The sequence below is a fragment of the Macaca thibetana genome, chromosome 7, assembly GCF_024542745.1.
Source record: "Macaca thibetana thibetana isolate TM-01 chromosome 7, ASM2454274v1, whole genome shotgun sequence".
In the NCBI taxonomy this organism is placed as follows: Eukaryota; Metazoa; Chordata; class Mammalia; order Primates; family Cercopithecidae; genus Macaca; species Macaca thibetana.
The window spans coordinates 113,951,678-113,964,081 of record NC_065584.1 but is presented as its reverse complement, the minus strand read 5'-3'; positions in this window follow the sequence as shown (position 1 = coordinate 113,964,081).

Genomic DNA, 12,404 nt, shown 5'->3' with positions numbered 1-12,404 from the left:
ATCTCATCTGTCACTTGGTTTAATTTACTCTCAAACTGTTTTCAGAAATACAACATGTACAGTCGTCCCTTTGTATCTGCAGGGGATTGGGACCAGGCCTGCCCCACCCTGGCTCCACACCAGACCCTAGGATGCTCAAAACCCTGATATAAAATGGTGTGGTATTTGCATGTAACCTGTGCACATCCTCCTGTGTCATTTAAGTCATCTCAGCCAGGCACAGTGGCTCACACCTATACTCCCAACACTTTGGGAGGTTGAGGCGGGAGGGTCGCTTGAGCCCAGGAGTTCAAGACCAGCCCAGGCAACATGGCAAAACCCCATCTACACAAATTTAAAAAAAAAAAAAAAATTGGCCAGGTGTGGTGGCTCATGCTTGTAATCCCAGCACTTTGGGAGGCCGAGAAGGGCGGATCACTTGAGGTCAGGAGTTCAAGATCAGCCTGGCCAAAATGGTGAAACCCTATCTCCCAAAAATTAGCTGGGCGTGGTGGCAGGCACCTGTAATCCCAGCTACTTGGGAGGCTGAGGCAGAAGAATCACTTGAACCTGGGAGGTGGAGGTTGCAGTGAGCCGAGATTGTGCCACTGCACTCCAGCCTGGACCGCCGAGTGAGGCTTCATCTCAAAGGGAAGAAAAAAAAAGAAAGAAAACATCTAGGTCCCGGGAGGACAGCTGGAATACAGTCTGGTGGAATCATGCCAGAACAGGGAGCGGGGTCCGGAGGGCTGGAGAATGGTGTGTCCCCACTCTAGGAAGGAACCAGGAAACGCATCCTGGGTGAAGCAAGAGCAGAGTCCCATTTTGCACCAGGTGAGCACTTATCCTGATCTGAGCAACCACATAGAAATTTAATATGTCTCGCGTAGCCTGTTATTTTCCTCAGCAACATGGAAAATGAGAGAACAAACAATTCAGAAGGTTAAGACATGAAATACATTTAACTCAGAAATCCTTCACAGAAAGGTAGGAAATAAATGGGGGAAAAAAGCAGCTAATGAAAAGTGAAAATAGGCCAGGTGCGGTGGCTCACACCTGTAATCCCAGCACTTTGGGAGGCCGAGGTGGACGGATCACTTGAGGTCAGGAGTTCGAGACCAGCCTGGCCAACATGGTGAAACCCCATCTCTGCTAAGAATACCAAAATTGGCCGGGCGTGGTGGCAGCCACCTGTAAATCCCAGCGACTCAGGAGGCTGAGGCAGGAGAATTGCTTGAACCCGGGAGGCGGAGGTCATAGTGAGCTGGAATCTCGCCACAATACTCCATGCACTCCAGCCTGTGCAATAGAACAAGACTCCATCTCAAAAAAAAAAAAAAAAAAAAAAAAAAAAAAAAAGGTAAAATGACCTAACATGTCCTACACAAAGCATCTGGCCTAACAACAAAATATGACCCTTTTCAATCTCACAACCAACCTGGAAGCAGGCAGGCTTTGCTGTCTCCAGTTTACCAAGGAAGACACCTCAGGGCCCGGAATAGAGAGTAGAACCCAGCCAGGAACACAGCTCGGCTGAGAACACAGGTGCTGGCTCTAAATGCCTGACTGCCCTGTGTGTGTGTGTGTGTGTGTGTGTGTGTGTGTGTGTGTGGTCACTAACCACAGTGTGTGTGTGTGTGTGTGTGTGTGTGTGGTCACTAACCACAGCTCAGGGGCCAAACCCAGCCCACAGCCTCTTCATGTATGGTCTGAAAGAAAGTATTTTACTTTTGTTCTTTTGAGACAGAGTCTTGGCTCACCACAACCTCCTCCTCCCAGGTTCAAGTGATTCTCCCAGGTTCAAGTGATTCTCCCAGGTTCAAGTGATTCTCGTGCCTCAGCCTCAAGTAGCTGGGATTACAGGCATGCACCACCATGCCTGACTAATTTTTTTTTTTAGTAGAGATGGGATTTCACCATGTTGGCCAGGCTGGTCTCGAACTCCTGACCTCAGGTGATCCGCCTGCCTCGGCCTCCCAAAGTGCTGGGATTATTAAGTGTGAACTACCACGCCCGGCCACCGTATTTTATGTTTTAACGATTCAAAAATAATCAAAAGAAAAACAGTATTTTGTGATTTGCACACATTCTGTGAACTTCATCTTTTGGTGTCCATAAATAAAGTTTACAGAATGAACTTCCCCTGCCCACCGATGTAGTATTGTCTGTGGCTGCTTTGGCACTACAGCTGCAAGTGCCCATGGCTATGACAGAGACCATATGGTCCATTGAGGGCTTAAAATATTTACTATCTGGCCCTTTAGAGAAAGCATGCCACCCCTACCCTACATCTGGCTATAAATTTTATAAATAAAAAAATGCAAAATTCTTTAAACTCAGCATACTGGAACACTGGTCATCTCCCTTCTTCAAGATGAAAAGCTTCGACAGTCACCAGGAAGCAGACAAGAACCCCAAGTACACCTCAAGTGTTATACTCAGGAGCATAAATTACAACACTTTACAACAGCAAAAGCAGGATGAAGTCACTGAAGGCCATGAAAACAATAATTAGCACCACCAGCTCAAAGCCCACATCACATCAGCTTCAATATTTGTCTACTCTTCCTTTCACTACTGTAGGGTTCAAGGTATATATAGAGAAAATTGAACACACATTGCCCAAAAACATTGCTTATAGAATGCTGGAGAGAAGGGAAGGAAGACCTCCCACTGGCCAGGTGTGGTGATCACGCGTGTAATCCCAGCACTTTGAGAGGTCAATGCAGGAGGATCACGTGAACCTAGGAGTTCTAGAGCAGCCTGGCCAACATGGCAAAACCCCATCTCTACTAAAAATACAAAATTAGGCTGGGTGCAGTACCTCACATCTGTAATCCTAGCACTCTGGGAGGCCGAGGTGAGAGGATCACTTCAGGTCAGGAGTTTGAGACCAGCCTGGCCAACATGGTGATACCTCGTCTGTACTAAAAATGTGGCTCACGCCTGTAATCCCAGCACTTTGGGAGGCCGAGGTGGGTGGATCACGTGGTCAGGAGTTCAAGACCAGCCTGACCAACATGGTGACACCCTGTCTCTACGACAAAGTCAAAAATTAGCCGGGAGTGCTGGCGTGCGCCTGTAATCCCAGCTACTCAGGAGGCTGAGGCAGAGAATCGCTTGAACCTGGGAGGTGGAGGTAAGTGGTGGCGGGTTCCTGTAATGCCAGCTACTTGGGAGGCTGAGGCAGGAGAATTTTTTGAACCCGGGAGGCAGAAGTTGCAGTGAGCCGAGATCACACCACTGCACTTTAGCCTGGGCGACAGAGCGAGACTCCATCTCAAAAAAAAAAAAAAAAAAAAATTAGCCAGGTGTGGTGGCAGACACCTATAATCCCAGCTACTTGGGAGGTTGAGGCAGAATCCCCTGAACTCGGAAGGCGGAGGTTGCAGTGAGCCGAGATGGCACCACTGCATTCCAGCCTGGGCAACACAGTGAGATTCTGTCTCAAACAAAAAAAAAGAATGGAATTTGATATGTATAAATCTACAAATATTTTCTAATGATAAAAAACACACAACATTCCACACTAAAAATAAAAACATTTACTGCATGCCAAAAAAACTCCCTAAAAACCCTAATCAGTTGGGATCTATGTAAAGAACAATTATGCTCCGCCTTCTAACCATGCTTTTTACAAGAACAAAGGATGAAAAAAATCATCAAACATGGGCTGGGCATGGAAGCTCACGTCTGTAATACCAGCACTTTGGGAGGCCGAGGTGGCCGGATCATGAGGTCAGGAGTTAAAGACTAGCCTGGCCAATATGGTGAAAGTCCGTCTCTACTACAAATACAAAAATTAGGACCGGGCGCAGTGGCTCACGCCTATAATCCCAGCACTTTGGGAGGCCAAGGCAGGTGGATCACGAGGTCAGGAGATCAAGACCATCCTGGATAACATGGTGAGAGCCCGTCTCTACTAAAAATACAAAAAATTAGCCGGGTGTGGTGGCAGGCGCCTATAGTGCCAGCTACTTGGGAGGCTGAGGCAGGAGAATGGCGTGAACCCAGGAGGCGGAGCTTGCAGTGAGCTGAGATGGTGACACTGCACTCCAGCCTGGGTGACAGAGTGAGACTCTACCTCAAAAAAAAAAAAAAAAAAAAAATTAGCTGGGCGAGGCAGAGCTAATTTACTGACTAATTTACTAATTACTGACACGTGCAAAAAAAAAAAAAAAAAAAAAGGTTTCTGATTCCTGTCAGGGAAGGCACTGTCACATGGACACTGTTAGCCTCAGCATCCGGAGGTCCAGAAAGGGGAAATTTCAAGTCAGATAGAATTCTATACATACACCATTGATTTGGAACCTTCAGCCCTCAAGATGCTAACATCATGACCTCAGTTTCAACACAACTGTCCTTAGTCCTTGTATTGGTTACAAATACAAAACAAACAGCTCAACTGAACTCACTCTTGTCTCTCCAGAAACACAAACACAAGATCTCATAAAATGAGTGAGTTTCTCTCGGCCATAATTACCGCAACTGACTTCTCCAATTTTCCCCTCCACAGTTAACTAAACAGCTCAAATACTATCAGTAACAAATAACAGTCATCATGACATGGTTAGGAGTGTGGCAGATTTCTTATTCAGTAATAATAAATACGAAAAAAATTTTGCCTATTAATAGATCTCAAGGGTAGTGCACTCGCAAAAAACTAATTAAAAGGCAGCCGTGCACAATCTACAAAAACAGCCATAAAGACTGCTACCTTTTTTTTTTTTTTTTAGACGGAGTCTCGCTCTGTCGCCCAGGCTGGACTGCAGTGGTGAGATCTCGGCTCACTGCCAGCTCCGCTGCCTCCCGTGTTCACGCCATTCTCCTGCCTCCGCCTCCTGAGTAGCTGGGACTACAGGCGCCCACCACCACGCCTGGCTAATTTTTTGTATTTTTAGTAGAGACGGGGTTTCACCGTGTTAGCCAGGTTGGTCTCGATCTCCTCACCTCGTGATCCACCCGCCTCGGCCTCCCAAAGTCCTGGGATTACAGGCGTGAGTCCCCGCGCGCGGCCAAGACTGCTACATTTTAAGTTATAGGAGGAAATAAACCTGCTCCTCTAACATAGGAAGATACAACTAACTTCCCCTACATGCTCTAAAAAAAACAGCCTTACACGAGAAATTTAAACATGGAAGCAGAAACACGCCAAGAAAAAGACATGGCAAACCCCACCTGTGCATCTGTTTTCAACCATTTGGAGTCAAGGCGAGCCTGGGCAGCCAAACAAACATTCAGAGGGCAGCTTTTCTCCAGCGTCCTCCCGGTTCTCAGGCCTGCAAGTAAACACACATGTTTAAAAACTAACGCTTTTTAATAATTTACAAAGTAACTCCCGAAATGTTTAATGCAGAAAAAAGAGAGAGCGAGACAGAGGAGCAAGAGGGCAGAGAAGAGCTGGGGAACGGGAGTGAGGGGAGAGAGAGAAATAGGGAAGAGATGGAGGGGAAAGGGAGGTGGGGAAGGGAAAGCCTCCTTCCAAGGTAAGCAGGGTGGGCCGGGTTTCCGCACCACGCTGGGGAGACCTTGAGAATGGACGGTCACAGGAGGCCAAGTCACAATGTCATCTGCCCTCAAATGCAAAAGGTACACACACACGACAGGAAACCCACCGTTTCAACGGACACATGAAAGCAGCATTTACCCCACAGCACGGCGCGTGCGTGAAACAAATTACTCAAAACGATCGCCTGCAGAAAAACCCACAGCCACCAGCACTTAAGAGATGGAGAGAGGCCCGAGACTGCCCCGCGGGCTATCCGCGCAGGCCCCGGTGCGGCCGCCGCGCCCACCCCTGCCTCCCAGGCTCGGCCGCCCGCCAGCCCCGCGCCCGCACCGCCTCCGCCCCCGCCGCCCCGGTACCCCAGACCAGGACCGGACAAGCAGAGCCGGGCCGCGTGGCCCCGCCGGCGTCCGGACACAGCCTCCCAGCAGCCGCCGGCTCAGCCCGGATCCCCGCGCCTCTAACTGCCCTAGCGGCGGGCCGAAGCGACACTCCCGCGCCCCCCCCCCGCCCCCCGCGTACGTCCAATCGCAACGAGGCTGCTCCGCGGGCGCAGCCAATGGTGAAGACGAGCGCTTCGCAGTCCTCCGGGCTCTCCCGCTTCCCGCAATCCCGCTCATCTTCCTACTTGGAGCTCACCCTCTGAGGCCAGGGTCAAGCGCGGGCGCCGGAAGGCGGGATTTCCGTCGCACTCACCCACGCCCCCACTCCCACGGGAGACTGCCCGGCCCGGAGCGCTCTTAATCACGCGGCGGGTGGTCGCGCTCACAGCAACTGGAGCCATCCAGGGCGCGGGTCGAGTGGCCAGAGCAGCTGCCCTGGGGATGAGAACGGATCTTTGTGTGGTCGGCTGGGGAGTGAAGTTTCCTCCTGTGTGTTCAACTGAATGCAGCAGAAGTCTTGGGCAGATTACGTGGAGCAGCTGTGGAACACTGTGCAGGGAATCCAAGAAGAAACAGACCTCCAGCGACCAGAAAACACAATTGAAGAAATATGCAACAATATAGGCTGGGCATGGTGGCTCACGTCTGTAATTTTCAGGGCTTTGGGAGGCCGAAGTGGGAGGATCCCTCAAAGCCAGGAGTTGGAGGATCCCATGTTGCCAGACTGGGCAACATAGCAAGACCCCATCTCCAAAAAAAAAAAAAAATTAACAATTAGCCAGGTGTGGTGGTGCACACCTATGATCCCAGCTGCTCGGGAGGCTGAGGCAGGAGAATCGCCTCGGCCTGGGAGGTCAATGCTACAGTGAGCTGAGATCATGCCACTGCACTCCAGCCTGGGCGACAGAGTGACATCCTGCCTCTAAGAAGGAAAAACGGCATGGTGGTCACGCCTGTAATCCCAGCACTTTGGGAGGCCGAGGCAGGTGGATCATTTGAGGTCAAGAGTTCAAGATCAGCCTGGCCAACATGGTGAGACCCCTTTTCTACTAAAAATACAAAAATTAGCCAGGTGTGGTGGTGCGTGCCTGTAATCCCGGCTACTTGGGAGGCTGAGGCAGGAGGATTGCTTGAACCTGGTAGGCGGAGATTGCAGTGAGCCGAGATTGCACCACTGCACTCCAGCCTAGGGGACAGAGGCTGCACCACTGCAGCCTTGACTTACCGGGTTCAGGTGGTTCCCAACCTCAGCCTTCCCAATAGCTAGGACTGCAGGCACAAGCAACCATGCCTAGCTAATTTTTGTATTTTTTGTAGAGACCGGGGTTTGCCATGTTGCCCAGGCTGGTGTCGAACTCCTAGGCTCAAGTGATCCGTCGCCTCTGTCTCCCAAAATGCTGGGATTACAAGTGTGAGCCACTGCACTCGGCTAATAGTAATGAACTTTGAACAGAAGGAAAAGATGTTATTATTTACTTAGTTATGTTTTATCTGTATTTTCTAATTTTTCTAAACATGTAAAGATGAAATTCTATTAAAACTCAGTAAGACCTCAGAACAAAAAATTAGAGTATAAATATTTATTTTAGTTGTACAAACTTGGTTTCTGGAAAAAGAATGGAATAGATTTTCTGAAAAAAAAATTTCACTTTGGCCAGGTGGGGTGGCTTACGCATGTAATCTCAGCACTTTGGGAGGCTGAGGTGGTGGATCACCTGAGGTCAGGAGTTGAAAACCAGCCTGACCAACGTGAAGAAACCCCCGTCTCTATTAAAAATACGAAAATTAGCCAGGCATGGTTTCAGGCGCCTGTAATCCCAACTACTCAGGAGGCTGAGGCTGTAGAATAGCTTGAACCCAGGAGGCAGAGGTTGCAGTGAGCTGAGATCGCACCATTGCTCTCCAGCCTGGGTGACGAGCAAACCTCTGTCTCACAAAAAAAGAAAAGCCGACTGGCTGAAAGGATTAAAAGAAAATATGATCCATCAATGTGCTATCTACAAGATAAACATTTTAAATTAAAATAAACAGATTGAAAGTAAAAGGATACAAAGATACAACATTTAAATAGTAAGCAAAAAACCCCTGAAGTGGCTGTACTAATATCAAGTGAAATACACTTTAATTTAAAGCAGGGCTGGGCATGGTGGCTCACGCCTGCAATCCCAGCACTTCGGGAGGTGGAGGCAGAGAGATTACTTGAGCCCTGAAGTCAAGATCAGCCTGGGCAACATGGCATAATCTCATTTCTACAAAAAATACAAAAATTAGGTGGGCATGGTGGTGCCCACCTGTGGTCCCAGCTGTTTGGAAGGCTGAGGGGGGAGGATCATGTGAGCTGGGGAGGTCGAGGCTGCAGTGAGCTAAGATCAGGCTCCTGCACTCCAACCTGGGCAACAGAGTGAGACCCTGTCTCAAAATAAAAAAAATAAAAAAGGGTTGAGATGCAAAAAAGGACATCATTTTTTATTTTTTATTTTGTTGGGATGGAGTTTCGCTCTTGTTGCCAAGGCTGGATGGAGTGCAATCGGGTGATCTCGGCTCACTGCGACCTCTGCCTCCTGGGTTCAAGTGATTCTCCTGCCTCAGGCTCCCAAGTAGCTGGCATTACATGTGCATGCCATCACTCCTGGCTAATTTTTGTAGTTTTGGTAGAGACGGGGTTTCATCTTGTTGGCCAGGCTGGTTTCGAACTCCAGACCTCAGGTTATCCGCCTGCCTTGGCCTCCCAAAGTGCTGGGATTACAGACGTGAGCCACCGTGCTGGCCAAAACCTTCATTTTCAAAAAGGCTGGGTCAGGCATCATGGCTCATGCCTGTAATCCCAGCACTTTGAGGGGCCAACGCCCATCTCTACCAAAAATACAAACATTAGCTAGGCGTGGTGGCATGCACCTGTAATCCCAGCTACTCGGGAGGCTGAGTCAGGAGAATTGCTTGAACCCAGGAAGCGGAGGTTGCAGTGAGCAGAGATCGTGCCACTCCACTGCAACCTGGGGGACAGAGACTCCATCTCAAAAAATAAATAAATAAAGCCTGGGTGCCAGCTGTGGTACATAGGCCTAGTTTGGTGACTCCTGTACTTAAGATATAAAACTGAAGAACAGTGGGCAGGAGCTTCCCTCTAAAGGCACAGGATGGGCAAGCTGGTCCCTGAGCAGTGACTTTATAATAACTTGTTACACTGTGTTTTTTTCTTTTGTTTTGTTTTTCGTTCGGTTGGTTGGTTGTTTGAGACGGAGTTTGGCTCTTGTTGCCCAGGCTGGAGTGCAATGGTGTGACTCAGCTCACCGCAACCTCCGCCCCCTGGGTTCAAGCGATTCTCCTGCCTCAGCCTCCCAACTAGCTGGGATTACAGTCATACACCACCACGCCTGGCTAATTTTGTATTTTTAGTAGGGATGGGGTTTCTCCATGTTGGTCAGGCTGGTCTCGAACTCCCAACCTCAGGTGATCAACCCGCCTTGGCCTCCCAAAGTGCTGAGATTACAGGCATGAGCCACCGCACCCAGGGTTTATTTGTTTGTTTTTTTTCCTTTTTGTTTTTTTTTTTTTGACAGTCTGGCTTGGTCGCCCCGGCTGGAGTGCAGTGGCGCGATCTTGGTTCACTGCATCCTCTGCCTCCCAGGTTCAAACGATTCTCCTGCCTCAACCTCCTGAGTAGCTAGGATTACAGGTGCGCACCTAATTGCCTATCAGTGAAGCACCTAATAAGACTTGGTGAAGCAATAAGCAGTGTATTCCAAATGCACTTGTTACAGAGGTAAGTCTTGAGTACACTGGAAGGACGAATGAATTCTATGAGTGCTCAGGACAGGCTTCATCAAGAGATACAATTGGAGCTGATACTTGATGGACACTTAGGATTTCTGGGCAGAAAAATGGAGTGAAAGGTATTGGTAGAGAAAATGTGTGTGGAACACAAAGATTCAGAATGGTGCTCAGAGAATATATATAGCAATAATATATATGTATGTATATCTATAAAATAATAATTATTATAGAGACTGGGCAGTTGAATGCATCCTTTCCAAGACTTCCTTCCTCCTAGGGGGAGCCATGGGATGCAGAGAGCAGCAAGGCCCGGGAGCCAGGACCTCAGGGCCCAGCAGAGGCCAGACATGGGCAGAAATCCCTGCCGCCGCAGCTGTGGGCAGGTGGGCAGGTCAAGGGACCTGCGGGCTTTGGTACTTGGTACGCGTGGGTTCAAGTGTGGGGTCAAACTCCAGCTCCAGCAACCTCCCTCCTATCAGCTTTTCACTGCAAGCTGGGGCGGTAGCTTCTTGCGAGGATAAAATGATGAAGTATCCAGCACCAAGCGGGTACCCAGTATATTGTGGCTTCCTCCTCACCGTCCTAAGAGATGAGGATCGAAGACCCTGCCCCGTCCCTGAGGCCTTTCGGGCTAGTGTGGGGCTGATGTGACCCTTTTAACAAATCATTCTGCTAAGGGCGGAGGGAAGCAAGCCTCCCTCTGGAGCTGCTGAGGAAGGGAAGGCCCCTGGGGAGGGGCATCCTGGTTCAGGTGCATTCCCAGGGCCCAGAGAGCGCTCGCCGCTTACGCTCACCTTGAAGGAAGTGTCAGGATTCAGTGAGGGAAAAAGCAGAACCATGTGAGAACAGGCTAAGGGATTTGCTGTGGAATTAGACCTTACAGGATTGTGGAGGGGCTGGGAACTGGAGGTGTGGGGAGGCAGCTGGAGCATCAGCGAGCGAGCAGGTCACCAATCAGTCACTCTGAGAAGCTGAAACATGCCCAGCCACCTAAGAGACCTGGAGAGGTCTCTGGGCCACTGTGCCTTGTGGATCCCCCATCTGTGGGTCTGTGATGAAGTGACTGGTGCTGGACTTGGGGCTACAGCAGGTCACAGTGCAGGGCGGCCTGCCCTGCTTGCTTTCGGCCGCTTGCTTCGTATTATTGTTTTTTCCTTTTTCCATGAACCCGAAGGCCACGGTACACTGACCGCTGAGACTCAACCTTCACTGGCTACATTATAGATAACATTCATAGATCACCATGGCCATGGTGCTTCCATTGTCTTTCAGGACCTTGGGCCAACTCCTGTCCAATTCAAACCGGTTGAGACCACTGACCCTTTAACTGGACCCATGCACGTGCCTGAGAAAAGGTCCATTTTGACATCAGAGGGTCCAAAACTCCACCTTCAGAGCCCAACACTCCACCTTCAGATCATGCTAATGCCACCATTTTCTGTACTTATGTCCTATGAAATGCCAAGAAGCCTGATGACACTTTTTTTTTTTTTTTGCGACAAGGTCTTGCTCTGTGGCCCAGACTGGAGTGCAGTGGCATGATCTCAGCTCACTGCAACCTTTGCCGCCTGAGTTCAAGCACTTCTCCCACCTCAGCCTCCCGAGTAGCTGGGATTACAGGTGCAACCACCATGCCCAGCTATTTTTTTTTTTTTTTTTTTTTTTTTCTGAGACAGAGTCTCGCTCTGCCACCCAGGCTGGAATGCAGTGGTGCGATCTCAGCTCACTGCAAGCTCCGTCTCGTGGGTTCGCACCATTCTCCTGCCTCAGCCTCCTGAGAAGCGGGGACTATAGGTGCCCACCACCATGTCTGGCTAATTTTTTGTTTGGTTTTTTTTTAGTAGAGATGGGGTTTCGCTGTTTTAGCCAGGTTGGTCTCAATCTCCTAACCTCGTGATCCACCTGCCTCGGCCTCCCAAAGTGCTGGGATTACAGGCATGAGCCATCGTGTTCAGACTAATTTTTGTATTTTTAATAGAGACGGGGTTTCACCATGTTGGCCAGGCTGCTCTCACACTCCTGACCTCAGGTGATCTGCCCGCCTTTGCCTCCCAAACTGTTGGGATTACAGGCATGAGCCACCAAGTTTGGCCAGCTGCCTGATAACACTTGCACAAAATGAACCTGTTACTTCATTTTTCCCCACTGCCAATCACCTCCCCCCACATCTTAGACCATCACACTTCCCTAACCTAGAAACAGCCCTCAGCCTTATCTCCAGGGAGATAAGGATTTGAGCGCTGTTCTCCCACCTCCTCACTTGGTGGTCTTGTGAATCTTTTTTCTTTTGCAAAACCCGTGTCACAGTGATAGATTTGCTGTGCACAGGCAGAATGGACCTCGACCTGGCCAGTGACGCTGGACAGCCACGGCCGCCTCCAGACAGCAACTGCTGGCTCTTTCCTTCTGCCTTCCAAGTCACACATAAACACCCCTTTTGGCCAACTCTTCCTCTGGGAGGCTTCTCCTCAAGGGGCACCAGCACTGATGGGGAAGCCAGAGACAGGCAGCTCAGGATGGGGATGAAAAGCCAGGCATGCGGAGGCCGACTTCTGCTCAGCCCTGCTCCCTTGGATAGAGAGGCTGGAGCCCAGGGCATCAGCCACAGGTCTTGGGACAAACCCTTGGCCCAGGAAAACAGAGCTGGATGAATCCTTGAACACCACGAGATCCACCGTCTCACTCCCCAGACGGGAAAGTCAGGCTCTGACTCCTGCTGTGGATTGCCGCAGGTCCCGGGCCGCTAACTCCCTTCTCTCTGG